The sequence below is a fragment of the Oncorhynchus gorbuscha genome, linkage group LG18 (assembly GCF_021184085.1).
Source record: "Oncorhynchus gorbuscha isolate QuinsamMale2020 ecotype Even-year linkage group LG18, OgorEven_v1.0, whole genome shotgun sequence".
Classification (NCBI taxonomy): Eukaryota; Metazoa; Chordata; class Actinopteri; order Salmoniformes; family Salmonidae; genus Oncorhynchus; species Oncorhynchus gorbuscha.
Window position 1 is genome coordinate 63,977,924 of NC_060190.1, and position 12,024 is coordinate 63,989,947.

Here is a 12,024-nt window from a genome sequence, read left to right on the forward strand (position 1 = left end):
ATTTACACACCCCACCTAAGGCCATTCAACTTGGGGAGGAGTCTCCACAGCGGTTGATGGGGCGTCTCTTCCTCAGTGACAGTATCTACAGTTTCATCGGAGAGCATTATTCATGTATGACTGGCTGTTTGTGAGATGAGCAGCGGCTGGGCAGAGGCACTGGCAGAGTGAAGCGTGTCAGCCGCGAGCCACAGAGACCAGAGAGGATGGAGCCCACATTAATTCACACTGTAAACAGCCCAGCCTTCTCTCTCTTGCCTTGCTCTCCCCCCCCCCCCCTTAACATTATTACTATGCCTTTTCTGCCTCCGGTTTTTCTGCTGCTCCACCTCCCCACCGTCCCCGGAGTAGTGAGATCTATCTGCCGGGGTGGTTACAAGCTTTCTGTCTTGTCTCTGATTGACCCTGCTTAGTGAGATGGGTACTCTCCTCGCTTTTATACAGTAGGTAACAAGGCATTATACAATATAGATATCAATCAAATGACGCTGGAGAGCTCTGCTCAGTCAGCTGAGGTCATGTAACCAACCAGGGTTATCCATACGACCTGTCGCAAATGATGATTGAGTTGAGTAATAGGAGAAGTTTTCCCATCTTTACAGTGAATGAATTGCTCTGGTCAGCCTCAGAGCTAACTAGGCATGACCATACATCTGGCCCCATTATTTTTTAGAACACCTGCTGTCACATTAGGGGAGAGGCTGCTGTGTCTGTTTGCATTGGACGTTTCACCTGTATGTTCTCAGCACTTCGGCTTGACATTGACATGTCATTAGGTGTATAAATTGGTACAAAAAAAACATGTGATAAGGATACCTTACTGAGAAGAGTGCAAAAAACATGTGATAAGGATACCTTACTGAGAAGAGTGCAAAAAACATGTGATAAGGATACCTTACTGAGAAGAGTGCAAAAAACATGTGATAAGGATACCTTACTGAGAAGAGTGCAAAAAACATGTGATAAGGATACCTTACTGAGAAGAGTGCAAAAAACATGTGATAAGGATACCTTACTGAGAAGAGTGCAAAAAACATGTGATAAGGATACCTTACTGAGAAGAGTGCAAAAAAAAACATGTGATAAGGATACCTTACTGAGAAGAGTGCAAAAAACATGTGATAAGGATACCTTACTGAGAAGAGTGCAAAAAATACATGTGATAATGATACCTTACTGAGAAGAGTGCAAAAAACATGTGATAAGGATACCTTACTGAGAAGAGTGCAAAAAACATGTGATAAGGATACCTTACTGAGAAGAGTGCAAAAAACATGTGATAAGGATACCTTACTGAGAAGAGTGCAAAAAACATGTGATAAGGATACCTTACTGAGAAGAGTGCAAAAAACATGTGATAAGGATACCTTACTGAGAAGAGTGCAAAAAACATGTGATAAGGATACCTTACTGAGAAGAGTGCAAAAACATGTGATAAGGATACCTTACTGAGAAGAGATAAGGATACCTTACTGAGAAGAGTGCAAAAAACATGTGATAAGGATACCTTACTGAGAAGAGTGCAAAAAACATGTGATAAGGATACCTTACTGAGAAGAGTGCAAAAAACATGTGATAAGGATACCTTACTGAGAAGAGTGCAAAAAACATGTGATAAGGATACCTTACTGAGAAGAGTGCAAAAAACATGTGATAAGGATACCTTACTGAGAAGAGTGCAAAAAACATGTGATAAGGATACCTTACTGAGAAGAGTGCAAAAAACATGTGATAAGGATACCTTACTGAGAAGAGTGCAAAAAACATGTGATAAGGATACTTTACTGAGAAGAGTGCAAAAAACATGTGATCAGAAGACTGTAAAAAAGCCCATTGGCATTACTGTAAGGAACCAAAAAACATTGACGCTCCTCTTGCCATGTTCTCCCAAGGCACCTGTCGGGAAAGAGGAGGCGTAGATTTGTCTCCTTTTTTCTCCCTTTCAACCCTTTTGGCATTGATGGACATTTAATAAATGTGTTCTCTCTGCAAATGTCCCTTTTGTAAGGGTCTGACTGTGTCACGTGATAGCCCCACATTTCATCTTCCCTGGAATAGGGCTGAGCCTTTAAAACACCATCACATTGTAGTCTAACCAAACCCACCAGCTGATATCACTCTGCTCTGATAATAGAAAGAGACTAGATAACTCACATAAAGGAAACACAATGCAGGTATCGAATTTGCTCTGGATGACGACTGCACTGCCTGCATTTTCTGCAGGAATCTATGGCTGCCTGTCCAGGGATCATTTGCCGTGGTTAATTTAGTCGGCGCTCAGTGGATATTTCAACCGAGTACTCACAGCACCCCCAAGAGGGAGACAAGCATTGTACAGCATCAGAACAAAGCGGCTCCTATTTCTCTGATCATTCTGCTCTCGTGCTCCTATCCTCCTTGTCTCTGCTCACACTCATGCTGGAGATGAGGGATGCTGTCTAATTCCCCAGTGAAACAACAGCAACACACCACATGCATGCAGAGACTTGAATAGAGAATGTGTTGTGAAGGAGGAGCCCTACTTGTGTTTATTGTTCTTTGACTGGCTGCAGCAGTCTGGGGTTCTGCACTGCAGTCTGCAGATGGGGGAGTTACTGTACCTACTAACTGAAGGCTGAGCTCACAGTGACATATATATATATATATATATATATATATATATATATATATATATATATATATATATATATATATATATATATATATATATATATATATATATAGTACACTGGCTCAAGTTAACATATAGTTACATATTTAGGATCTTAACTTGAGCCAGTTTACTACAGCAGGAAAATAATAATGAAGCAACAGAAAATGTGGATTATAATTAATGGTCATTTGTGTAGGGGTTGATGCATTTTCCATAAGGGAAAATCAGGTGGAAATGACAAACTTCAGAAAGCTTTTTAAACCTCAAATACACTACAAGTTTTACATGTCCTGCTTTTCTGGAAAGTTCAACTGCATCAGGGGGATCAAATGAAGTCCTACATCTGTACAGGGAGACAAGCCATTAGTTCCCACACTGTAAACTCTGGCTGGCTAAAACTGACTAACTCTGGTAATTACAGTAGTTTTTTGTCCTGGGTTAGTGTGTTTTTACTTCCACATGTGGCCATCTGTTCATTGAATTAGTCATTTAAAAAACATGTAAGTTATTAGAACATTTCCTTTTGCAAAACATTTGGAATAATCGTTTACAGTGTTCTTAGCTTGGGGAATTCACATAGTACTCCATCATGTAATGCTTGTTGTATTTCTTTCATTCACACTAACTGTAGTGTGTGTGCTGTTTTCCAGAGCCGACCATTATCACAACGGCACCGTCCACACTGGACGTGACTGTAGGAGAGAGCATCGTGCTGCCGTGTCAGGTGACTCATGACCCGTCTCTGAAGCTCATGTTCACCTGGTTCTTCAACGAGCAGCTGATCCACTTTGGCAACCACGGCGGATACTTTGAAAAAGTGGGCGGTGTAAGTGCATAAGCCTCTGAATATTCCCTCCCGGTTCTAAGATCCTGCGGGGCCATCAAGGCTCCCATTTATAATCAAAGTGTCATGTCTGAGAAATGGTGCCGAGTACCACGCTTTTACACCATGCTTGTCAGGAGCACTGCAATGCATAATGAATAGGAAGAAACACACATCTTTACTACACTGTGTTGGAGATTGCTTATATTTTATTTATGCCACTGCTCTCCCATGAAAAAAAGGAAATAATTGTAATTAAAGAGAGAGATTTTTCAACCCCCTTCAGAAATGTCACTGAGAAAGGTCAAAGGGTGAAGCTGGTGATACATTGGAACATTGATACTATTTCCCTTCCTTTAGTATAAGTGAGGTCAATGAAGAGAAGGGTATCTGCAGTGCAGAGAATGTTTGGATCATGTGTATTAATGGGCTGAAAATGTGCTGCACGTAGTTTATTTTGAAATGACATATACATTACATATTCCCCACCCCTCCCTAAAAGCCTACCAGGCTCAAAACTCTTCCCTTCTTTCATTTACATTTTACGGTAACAACAAAACCCTTCAAATAGCCTTGTTTAGCTCCCCTGCCTGAAGAAGAGTGATGATTAACATTGTTCCAGAAGTGATTAGTGGAGACATGTACAGTATATGGTCAGGTTGTCATGTTTTTTTATTATATTTTACAATCTAAATTGCGTTTTCCTTTTGCCATGATAAATGACACCACGATAAATGACACTATCTCTGGAGTTAAATACATTTGTACGCTGTTTCATTGAAACGTCATGGATCCCTGTGATGATACAGCAGCTCTTGCCACATCCAATTTAACACTGGTCCTGACTCCACTCAGTGGTGGGCTGATTAAATGATAGTGGGATTAGAAACAAAATGAAAAGAACTTGAGAACTTGAGACTATTAAGCTTTGCTTGAACATTGAAATAATGAGGCCACTCTTCTACAGCTAAAATCAGCACATTTGTATGAATACATTTGTGTAATTATTATGATTAAATGTAAGTATTCTGCCTGTCTCACAATTATAGGAATGCCCATCACCCTTTTAGAACCTGTAAAAACATAATAGTTTAAACCCTAGAATTATAATACAATAATAAGCATACGAAGACCCTGAATAGGTTTTTCAAATATTTTTTTCTGCTCACATATTGTTGTCAAATCCGCATATTTCATGTATTTGAATTACATATATTAAAATGTTACTACAGTATATTAATCATTGTGTGTGTGTGTGTGTGTGTGTGTGTGTGTGTGTGTGTGTGTGTGTGTGTGTGTGTGTGTGTGTGTGTGTGTGTGTGTGTGTGTGTGTGTGTGTGTGTGTGTGTGTGTGTGTGTGTGTGTGTGTGTGTGTGTGTGTGTGTGTGTGTGTGTGTCTCCGTGTGTGTGTGTGTGCCTTTGTGTGCCTATTTGTTCATGTTTGTGTTGCATGTTAGCAGCATTCTGCTGGGGACATCATGATTCGGAACATCCAGCTGAGACACGCAGGGAAGTACACCTGTGCAGTGCAGACCAAGGTGGACAGTATCTCCATCGCAGCAGACCTGGTGGTCCGAGGTGTCTATACAGGACAAGCAATATTTCATGAAAGATACTTTTATTTATGCTATCAATGATTGGTATTTACTAATTATGTTATAAATGCTTGTTTAGTATGATAAAGTATCAAGCAAATGTTAACACTGTCACACATTCAAGATGGGTTGAAAAACCTTGTTGTTGGGAAAAACCTTGTAAACCTCACAGAAGCCATTCTATGTTGGAAAGTCAGTGAAAAGCCATCCTCTTGTCCTTGAAAGATAATTGAAGGTCATAGCAATAGAAAATGCAATTTCATGACCAGACAGGAGAGCATTACAGTAGTCAAGCCTGCTTGTAATAAAAGCATAGATGAGTCTCGCTGTATCAGCCTGAGAGAGAAACGGCCGCACCTTAGCAATGTTCATTGCCCCTGAATTAAAATGTGCGGCTAGATGCTCTCTCTGTGCTTTGACTCCCACAATAAGTACCTCGGTCTTGTCTTGATTTAGCTGGATGAAGTTGTGAGCCATCCAAGTATTTAAATCACTAATACAGACTAACAATGTATCCGTGGAGCTAAAATCCTCTGGTGAAACATAAAGCAGTATGTGTTTATTCTCTTCTTTACTCTCTGTTTATGCCTCTAATTGTGATGTGAAGGCATTGTACTCTGATCAGTTGAAAAGATGGTCAGATTGAGATGTGTCTCTCTCTCTTTAGGTTGAGAAAATATCATTGAATTTAATGAGATACAAAGGCTCCCTGCGGTTTGCTCACCAAACTGATTTTGCCAGCTGTACTCCCACTGCTGAAGGTGGACAGTGATCAGGACACCACTGTTCCCTGCTCTGCCTTTATCACAATCCGCTCTGTCTCTCTCGCTCTCTCTTGCTCTCTCTCTCGCTCTTTCTCTCTCTTGCGCTCTCTTCTCTCTCTTGCGCTCTCTCTCGCTCTTGGTCGCTCTCTCTCGATATCTCTCTCGCTCTCACACACACTCTCTCTCTGCCTCTCTTTTTCCCTTTCCTCACTGTCTCTCCCTCCCTCTCTATTCCCCCACCCCTCTCTCTGACCACCCCCCTCTCTCTGGCTCCCTGCCTGGCTGTGCCCCATATCTGCAGGTCCCCCAGGCCCACCTACCAGCATCCATGTAGAAGAAATCAGTGACACCACAGCCTCTCTCTCCTGGAGACCGGGGCCTGATAATCACAGTCCAATTACCACATACACTATCCAGGCCAGGACACCCTTCTCCCTGGGCTGGCAGGCTGTCACCACAGGTAGGCTCTCCAACCAGCCATTGCCTCATCAAAGTGTTATATAGGGGTCTGATCTCCATTTTCTCTTCTCCCCTGTGAGAATATATATAGGCCTGTGAGTGATTTTACTTTGATGCAAAATGGCACTCGATTGTTCAGTGACCGGGTTGACTGCAGTTTTACTTGACTGCAGGGTTTTTTGAAACGTGGATAAATTTCTGACTTACAGTGAAGGGAGCTATTTGACAGCATAGAAAAGTGCCCCATACAAAAGTTTGGATGCCGGATTCTATATCGTAGAGCTGGGACGATAAACAAAAAAAAGATCCATACCGATCACTCATCGCAGGCATTTTGCTGATATCGTTCATTACAATAAGTAGCCTATACTAGAGAAATGTGAAGTTGAAATGAAATAAGTTTGCTAATGGGTGATATTTAATGGGACAATTGATGGCTACAATAATAGTAGGAGTTTAAAGGATCATTTAAAAAAAACTGTGGTGCACTTATCATTCTATTTATCATTATTACTTCAATTCAGGTAATTTATAGCAATATTGGTCCATATCACCCAGTTCTACTATATCATCTACAATAGAACAGGGTGTAGGTCCATATCACCCAGTTCTACTATATCATCTACAATAGAACAGGGTGTAGGTCCATATCACCCAGTTCTACTATATCATCTACAATAGAACAGGGTGTAGGTCCATATCACCCAGTTCTACTATATAATCTACAATACAACAGGGTGTAGGCATGCATGGTGCTGGGGCGGCAGGTAGGCTAGTGGTTAGAGGGGGGCGGCAGGGAGCCTAATGTTTAGAGGCAGGTAACCTAGGGGTTAGAGGGGGGCGGCAGGGAGCCTAATGGTTAGAGGCAGGTAACCTAGGGGTTAGAGGGGGCGGCAGGTAGCCTAATGGTTAGAGGCAGGTAGCCTAGGGTTTAGAGGGGGCGGCAGGTAGCCTAATGGTTAGAGGCAGGTAGCCTAGTGGTTAGAGGGGGCGGCAGGTAACCTAGTGGTTAGAGGGGGTGGCAGTTAGCCTAGTAGCTAGAGGGGGTAGGCAGGTAGCCTAGTGGTTAGAGGGGGAGACAAGTAGCCTAGTGGTTAGAGGGGGAGGCAGGTAGCCTAGTGGTTAGAGGGGGTGGCATGTAGCCTTGTGGTTAGAGGGGGTCGAAGGTAGCCTAGTGGTTAAAGGCAGGTAGCCTAGTGGTTAGAGGGGGGAGACAGGTAGCCTAGTGGTTAGAGGGGGATGGAAGGTAGCCTAGTGGTTAAAGGCAGGTAGCCTAGTGGTTAGAGGGGGGAGACAGGTAGCCTAGTGGTTAGAGCTTTGGGAAGGAAACGAAAGATTGCTGGATCGAATCCCTGAGCTGAGAACGTAAAAATCTGTCATTCTGCCCCTGAACAAGGCAGCCACTGTTCCCCGATAGGTCCTCATTGTAAATAAGAATTTGATCTTAGCTGACTTGCCTAGTTAAATAAAGTTACATGGTTGGTACTGTTCTAATTATTTTGTGCAGAAGCCTGTTAGTTTGGGAAGTTGCCTTTATGATCCAGATAAACAGAGCTCTAAGTATGAGCAAACAGGGAAACCAAGTGAACTCCACCCTTGAGATGTGCGTGTGTGTGTGTGTGTGTGTGTGCGTGTGAGTACAACATGTGTCCTTCTGACTGATTAGTCCCCTGCACCTGTGGAGTGTGCTCAGTGGGCCTGTCAGCCTAGAGGACACTTTCCTGCTACCTGCTTCATTCTGAGGGGAGGGGGCTGTTTTGTTTTGTGCCAGTTCCTGAGGTGGTGGGGGGCCGCAGTCTGACAGCTACAGTAATAGACCTGAGCCCCTGGGTGGAATATGAGTTCAGAGTCCTGGCAAGCAACGCCATTGGGACCGGGGAGCCCAGCAAACCATCCAAACAAGCAAGGACAAAGGAGACATGTATGTACTGTTTTCATGGATCCCTTCAATTCTGCATGTTTGTTTTCTGTGTTTCTTATGTGAGTCTACTTGCCATTTAGTTGGTCTGGTATGGTGGAAAGCTATTTCAATGTAAAAAAAATCTTATCCGAATGTGTTATTATCATGTTATCATTGATGGCTGGTGTCAACTGACTTGAGCAGGATAAAAATGACCCTCTGTTTCCCCAGCTCCGAAGGTCCCACCAGCTAATGTGAGTGGAGGTGGAGGCAGTCGCTCAGAATTAGTCATCACTTGGGAGGTAAGCAAGCTGCCTGCTTCTGTACTCCCTCACACTTGGAGGGGAAGCCAGACGTCATGATTCTCTAAGGAATCGGGCCGTTGTTGCATTAATAACAGCAGGCAGGCTTAAAGTATGGCATTTCATTTTTAAGAACAGAGAAGCAATAACTGCTGCTGTCACCCTAGGGAGAGAAAAATGCCTTTGAGGTTTTAATAATATAATTAAACAGAATGGTTCTTCACAAAGTCACAAGCAACTTTTCAAAGATTTTGTTTTACTTATCTTTTTTTATATGAAGCTTCCTTCTTAATCAGTCCCGTTTTGAAGACTCATATTTATTCCAGCTGCTTGAAAATCATCCACTGTTGTGAAAGTTTTGCTGAATGGCTATTGAATGCTGGTTTCAATTTGAGAGTTAAAATCAAGTCTAACTTCGACATTAACAAAGTTCTAACACAGTTCTACATACTACACAATAGATATGACTCTCAGTCAATGTCTTTCTTTTCCCAAGCGTTGTAAAATAAAATGTATATAACCATCTTTAGAGGAGTGTTGACTTAAACAATAAAAGTCAGTCCCCAGAAATATATGAAATATGTCTTAACAAGCTGTCATGCTGAGGGCGCGTTATTATGGACGGCTGTGTGTGTTCACTACTTGTGCACCAGCTTCAATGTGTGTGTGTGTGTTTTCTTGCAGCCTGTTCCTGAGGAGCTGCAGAACGGAGGAGGGTTTGGCTATGTGCTGGCCTTCAGACCGTCCGGAGCCACAGGCTGGATGCAGGCTGCCGTGCCCTCATCAGAAGCCTCCAAATATGTCTTTAAGAACGAGAGCATCCAGCCCTTCTCCCCCTTCCAAGTGAAGGTTGGAGTGTACAACAACGAGGGGGAAGGCCCTTTCGGACCCGTCATCACCATCTACTCTGCAGAGGAAGGTTGGTAAAGAATAATGTCATGTCCGTCTGAGACGCAGAGGGGCAGCAGTGTGTTTAAAGGCCAATGGAGAGGCGTCTCTGGATTGTTTATTCCCGGTCATTACAGTTATCTTTTAACACCGCTGCACTTCTATCTACATCTGCAGATGGTTGGTTCCTACTGTTGCTGCTGGTTCTGGTTCTCTCTCTGTACCGCTGATGAAAGAGATGGACCCACTTTAAGGGTCTTCAAAGCCTGAAATACTTTAAAACTAATTAAAAGTATGTTTATCATTAACCCAGAGCCTGGCAGAGCGCCCACCAGGATCCGTGCCAAGAGTCTGTCTGCGTCTGAGATTGAGGTTTCATGGAAAGCCCTGCCTTGGAACACCAGTAAGAGAAGAGTTCTAGGCTATGAGGTAAGTCAAGTTCTTTCCTGTTTCTCTCTACCTGTGTGTGTGTGTGTGTGTGTGTGTGTGTGTGTGTGTGTGTGTGTGTGTGTGTGTGTGTGTGTGTGTGTGTGTGTGTGTGTGTGTGTGTGTGTGTGTGTGTGTGTGTGTGTGTGTGTGTGTGTGTGTGTGTGTGTGTGTGTGTGTGTGTGTGTGTGTGTGTGTTTGCAGGGCTGTGCACAGAACTTTCAGGGGCAGGTGCATAAATAAAGGGTGCCACCCCTCCCCACCGACTTGAAAAAAGAAGCTACTTTCATTAGAAAGTTACAGTGCCTCCTAAAGACATGACTGACATGGGGAAAAGATGGTGGGCTATCAGCTAATTGTTGATGATAATTGTTTTGTTGACTGTGATTTATCTTCAATGCTTTTATTTAACTCATAATTTAAATAATCGTCTAACTCATGATATATGGCTAGCTGGCTAGTGGCTTGTGTGTATATTTTATATATGGTGGTTAGCTAGTCTAAACCAGGGCTCTTCAACCCTGTTCCTGGAGAGTTACTTTACTGTAAGGTTTTCAATTCAACCCCAGTTGTAATGAACCTTATTCAGCTTATCAACTAGCTACTGTAATTATTAGAATCAGGTGGACTAAATTAGAGGTGGAGCTAAAGCCTACAGGACGATAGCTCTCCAGGAACAGGGTTGGAGAGCCCTGGTCGACACTACCAGTGTTGCTGCTGCCCTGACACACGTGCAACTCCTGATTGAAGAAGAGATGGAGTTGGGTCAGAGGGTCGTAGATGCAGCCGTTCCTCTCTGTCTTTCTGCCTCTGTCTGCTGCGCGTATCAACCAACCTGACCGAATATTGATGATGATGTAAATCAAGTGTTATCAAGTGTTAATCAAATCTTATGCTGCCGCTGCTGTGGCAGTACTGTTATAACTTTCTACACACACTCGACCGGTGACCGCTTCTCAAGCCATTCATATTTGCTTACCGAGTGCGTGCAATCTCCAAACAGGGCAGACTGGGAAACAGACACAACAGGGCACGTGCGAGCTCTGTACTGGGCAGACCAACAGGTGCAACCAACCAAAATGGGAAAAAAAGAGCACTTGGCAGGTGGTAGGGCAAAGCTCATGCACATTGGGCATCTCAGATCTAATAGCTTGTTATGTGTAATGGTCCATCCAGCCTTGTCTGTCTGTCTGTCTGTCTGTCTGTCTGTCTGTCTGTCTGTCTGTCTGTCTGTCTGTCTGTCTGTCTGTCTGTCTGTCTGTCTGTCTGTCTGTCTGTCTGTCTGTCTGTCTGTCTGTCTGTCTGTCTGTCTGTCTGTCTGTCTGTCTGTCTGTCTGTCTGTCTGTCTGTCTGTCTGTCGTTGCTAACTATACTGATTATTCGAACAGTCTTGTGATGCAATGCGTCAGGAGACATGGGGGTTGTTTAGCCTAGAAACCACACAGTATTGTAGGTAAAAAAAAACTGTGGCTTTGTCAGCTCACTTTTCAAATGCTTTTACAGTATATAAACAAATTGCCTATTTTCATTCATGGGATGCATAAAGTACTGGAATTATGAATTGTTGACCAATTAAAGTAACCAAGGAAGTGGGCCTGAGCAAACTGTTCCTGCGAGGTAAGACAAATTATATTTGTCCTGTCAACCGTGCCAGCTATTTCAGCCTGGACATTCGGGTGTCACAGAAAATCTGAAAATCAGTCAACTCTGAGTGCTGGGACATTTTACACATGGTGATTTCTTTGTGACCACGCAATTTAAACACTCTCTCACTTCATGAGCTAAGTGACCAGAACCAAAGCACCTTACCCATGGAAAGACGACATTGTATGAGGTGACACCATACAATGAAATGCTGTTTTTATACCAATTTACTCCACTCACTGTAGTTCCAGTTTACAGTTGTCCTGTCAGACTAGTGTCTGCATTAATGTCCCTGGTTATCCTCTGTCTGTCTGGTCTCAGTTGAGGTACTGGGAGAAGAGAGAGAAGGAGGAGGCAGCCAGTGTCCAGAGGACGGTAGGCAACCAGACGTCAGCCATTATCCGAGGGGTGAGAGGAAGCAACACTTACTACGTCACAGTGAGAGCATACAACACGGCCGGGGCTGGGCCTCCTAGTGTCACTGTCAATGTCACCACCAAGAAACCACGTAAGCATCAACCCTGCCTTAGAGAGGTTGTTTCCACTGACTTATTGGAGATCATGTGATCT

At 43.3% G+C, this 12,024-nt stretch overlaps 1 pseudogene; it reads left to right on the forward strand.

The window, feature by feature from the left end:
* Positions 1 to 12,024, forward strand: part of LOC124004110 — a 253,618-nt pseudogene that overhangs the window by 237,778 nt on the left and 3,816 nt on the right.